Here is a 4,906-nt window from a genome sequence, read left to right as displayed (position 1 = left end):
CCGCCGTGCCGCCTCCTGGGTTTCGGCACCAATGTGGCATGAATAAGGCACGGCGGGACCACGGAGCGACGTTCAGAGCCAACTTTATTTGATTCACGTCACACCACACCACCACCAACCCCTGAGTCCCCGTGTTTTAACACGGCGGGCGTGATTGCGGATGCCGTGCAGGTGCGTCCGCACGGCACCGCAGACCACGCCCCACCACAATGACATTAGCTTATAACCAGCATTGTCAGCTGTCTGCAGAAGGTAGGGCTGCATGTCTAATCTGAGAATAGGTAATTACCACAATATTGGGAATAAAAAGGGGTGTTAGTGCATATTTTTGTGTGTTAGAGCCCTGGGTTCAGTTCAGGAGATGAGTCTTGAGATGGGGAAGAAGAGGATGATATTTTATTCAGATGCCGGTGAGCTTCTTAGTGAAGAGGGCCGCTCCTCAGGTGATAAAACATAGCTATGATACTTCATATCTTGAATCTAAAGGAGCAGGCACAAATTAAATTTATCTTCGACATCTCCAGGAGCTCAGTAGACCCTCATCCAGGTCTGGCAGAAGATCCACCAGGACACCATCTGATCAGTAGAATGCCCAGATGTTGCCAGGAGTGCAAACAGATACAGAGCCATGCACAGTATTATGACCCGAGTCAAATCAGCCTGCTATTTTGATTTTTAGCTCTGATAAAGGATTATGGTTTCCACTGAACTGAACTTTCGTGTTATTTATTTATTTGTTGTTAATGAATTAAATAGTATCAGTCAAGATTTTCAACTTGAAAATTTCATTCAAGATCTGATGTATGATTTAAGTGTTCCCTTCATTTTTATTTTTGAGCTGCGCATTGCAAATTCAGTTTTTATTCACTGCTATTGGAGCAGCTGAGCGATGCACAGCCCGTCCTAGATATCTGAACACATTGTCTTCAAAATAAGAAAAAACATAGAAGGGAGAGTAAAAGTAGAAAAACAAACTTCTTTCTTTCACAAATTGTATATGTGACGCACCACTGCAGTAATGGCAGCTGTTGTTTTAAAGTATTTCTTTGGTTTTGGATCTAAAAGTCAGTATTTCAGGATTTGTTTTGGATTGTAGGGATTCCTTTTTTAATTTGTCCTCTTTGAAGTACCCCTTGCTTAATTATAAAAGAGAGACACTTTAAACCCAGCATTAAAATGCAGTGAGGGGTAAAAGTGGTACTCCACAACAAAAATCTGTGCCCATATTGAATTGAAACATGGCTATTTAACAGCTGTGTCCCAGTAATGACATGGTTTTAGTTTTTCTTTTTTTTTAAATTTATTATGTATTTAACAGGGATAGGACACGGTAATAAAATCAGTATCAAAATCAAAAAAGAATAATCTGATGTCCAGGTGATTCTGCAGTCGTTCACTGTAACGTTGTATATCCTACTGTTAGTAATGTATATGTAAAACTATATTCAGCCCTTTATTTTCGAATTTAATGCAAGCTTCTATATCCATTACTTAAAAAATATGTAGCCTTTTTAAATCAAATGATTGATACACCCTGTGTAAAGCGCAATCATGCTCGAGTTAACTCTGTAGTCATGACGATCACATCACTACAAATAATGCCACACAGTAAGTTTAAAATGGTCACATAATCCAGTGTTCTAGATGTACCCTGCAGCAGGAAGACATTTTATCTATGGCTAAGTGAGCATATCTCAGATTTTTCACCTGATTTTTATTATGTATTTAAGCAGTCATATTTAATAACGTCTGATTTGGAGACATTCTTGCCTAGTATCATTCTCTGCTGATGGTTAAAAATAAGCTTTACAGGCCAAGAATACAGACAGCATGGGGGAATTATGCAAGAAAAGGAAAGCCAAGTCTGACGTGACTCTCTGACCCACAGCAGTTGGTGCAAAGAAGGTGAAGGAATAGTTTTTTGAGCAAATATGACAAACATTACCTGAATGGCCTATTGGATTTATTCCCATTCATTTTTCTGACACTGGCTCCATCCCCGAGGTGGTGTCTCTGCAATCTGTCAGTATGTTTTAGATGAAAGACAAAGGAAAGCGACATTTGTGCTGGTGATTTTCATTTTTGTGTAATGAGTTGAACCCCCCACCCCACCCCGCTTCCATTAGAATTTTATGTGAAGGCTGTCCCTCCAGGGCAATAGAAAGTGAAAGTTAGCAACCTGCATTTAAATTATTTCATCTGGCAACCCAGTAGCTGAATTATTAGTACACATACCACACGGGCACAAATGCACTGAGTTGCAAGTCCCCAATTTCTTTCCTACCGTACTGGAACATTTGCTCTGTTCCATTTCCTCACCACTCTCTCTGCCCAAATGTCCCATCTTCACCGTCACTGTCAAACTAAGGCATAAAATTACCCTCCCAAAACCTGTTTTAACCTGTCATTCCTCCTTGAAATAGCACTTCAGTAGTGGTGGTTTGGGGCCTTCTTTGTCATATCTGCCTTTTCATAATGCCCAAATAGGTAACAGCTGTGGACTCATGGCAGTTTAGTTTATCATCTGGAATCTTTGCTCTTCATTATGTGAACCATGTGGTTTGGCGTTGTCTCATCATTGTGTTGGTGGCAGGACATGTTGCTTCAAAATTTTCACGAGTTACCCATGCCATGTGCGCTGCTGCTACAAAATCAGAGATTATATACTGTAGGCCCTCATGCTTACGCTCAGGCACAGAGTGGCAACCATGTTTCTGGGTCTTGGCAGTGGCAACAGGTCTTGTGGCGTGTCAATTCGTCCATTTTCTTCTGCTTATACAATTCAGGGTCAGACAGGCTACACCCTAGACAGGCTGCAAGTCTGTCACAGGGCTAATGGGTTAGATTTCACAATTACATTCAGACCTGCACTTAATTTAAACTCACCAATTAACTTAACTCCATCCATATCTTTGGACTGTGGGCAGAAGTACCCACAGAGATCCCCCAAAAATGCAAGGGGAACATGCAAACTTCCCCAGGCTGTAATAGAACCTAGTTTCAGGGATAACAGTGCTATCGAGCACATGTGCTGCCCCATCTTATGGAATGATGAATCCAAATGTCAATTTTTTTCTTTAGAAACAAAATCAATAATGTACAGAGGAGAGAAGTACAACAGTGAGGGTCTAGTGTCTGTATAACATAGTGAAGGCTCTGTTATGGTGTGGGACTGAATGGTGTTTAGGATCTTGTCAAAACTGCCATCAGTTATTTATCCATCATGTGGAAATTTGGAAAGCAACTGATTTTTAACAGCTTCATTTTGCAGTATGACAATGATATCAGTGCTGTAAAAACATTTCTAGATAGTGTTCAATTGTGTGGTTTTCCTTCCGTCATGGATTGGCCTCCGCAAATCCTGGACCTCAACATTGCTGCCACAGTGTGGAATCATTTGACAGAAAATTAAACAAGAGGCAGCCAAAAGAAGAAGGCTGCCTCAGAACACTGAATGCCCTTCCTGAACCCTGGAGAACTTCAGGCTGTGTTGAAGAATAAAGGTGGTCATACCAAATATTGACTTTCCTCATTAGAACTACCACGTACTACCATTTATCTTTGCACATATCTCAATAAATCAGTGCACTTATTTCCCATTTTACTACCAAAATAATTTATAAAGAAATGAGGATTCACTCAACACCTTCTCAATATTGTAGTTATTTTCACTATAAAGCTGTGAGTGTTTTTAATCTGTAATAACATTATAGATTTAAAAAAGGAAATAGATCAAATAACACTGACTAAAATGATCCTCAGATATATTTTCAGATGAAATTAAATGTCCTGATGCTGATGAGTCACTTTTGAATAATCCCAGCCTAGGGCAGCATGATTAAAGGACAAATTAAGCTTATAACTAAAAATACTCTATAAGCAATCACATTATATATCACATTTAAAATAACAAAAAAACAATATTGTAGCAACATTGTATAATGAACATCTTCACATGACTTACCTGAAGTAAATAACTCAAAGAGAAGCCTAAATATTTACAGTTAGCAGTTTATAAAAAAGAAAAGTTAAGTATTTAACCGGATACGGTATTTCCATTTTATATTTGTTTAGTAGAGACCAGACCAAACCTCCCCTGACACTGAAAAAGAGCCTTGAAACCAACTTCAGATCTAAAATGAATTTAAAAAAAATATTGCTCTGTAAATTCTGATAGGCAAGGGTTTTACTTACCCAACATTAAATGGGAACAGTCCCCTGTATCAATATATAATTTGAAAATATGCCAGAATTATCAAAGCTTCCAGCTTCTCTTAGGTGGCTAAAAATCATTTAAAACACTTTAAGTCTGCTTTTAAATGAACAACATAAAAAGAAACCAACTCAGCAATGCTGCACCTGGCAAGGGAAATTGCTCTAGTTCAAGCACTTTGTGTGTGTCATTGCTGATTGCTGATTGTGGTCGTTCTATGCTGTCCAGGAGCACTTAGCTTCAGAAGCCCATTTGTTGTCATTTGACATCTGACGCCCTTGTTCATCTCAGTCAGGCTTAGATGCAAAGTCATCTCTGGGTAATGGTGCAAACACTGCAAATGGTAAGCAAGCCCATTATGCCTGAAGAATGCAGACAGCGAATCTTAGCAGAGTTTGTTTGTGAAGCCGTCACATACATCACATCTCTCTTAAAATCGTGTGTTGTGATTGCGGCAGTGAATGAGAATATGACACATTAAGAAGAAGGGAGACCTGGGATTTTGCCCAATTAACATTTCACCTTTATATTTTTTTTAACCATGTAAAGCACTTTGTGCTACATTTTTGTATGAAAAGTGCTTTATAAATAAAGATTGATTGATTAATTGATATTATTAACTGGAGGAATGTGAAGCAGATTACCCTCATTTTGGCTGCGATCGTCTATCGGGGATGTCTGCTTTTTGTGTGA

Source organism: Diplotaxodon limnothrissa, linkage group LG17 (genome assembly GCF_057381915.1).
Source record: "Diplotaxodon limnothrissa isolate DT_005_m linkage group LG17, D_limnothrissa_male_GT1.1, whole genome shotgun sequence".
In the NCBI taxonomy this organism is placed as follows: Eukaryota; Metazoa; Chordata; class Actinopteri; order Cichliformes; family Cichlidae; genus Diplotaxodon; species Diplotaxodon limnothrissa.
This window is presented reverse-complemented; position numbering follows the sequence as displayed.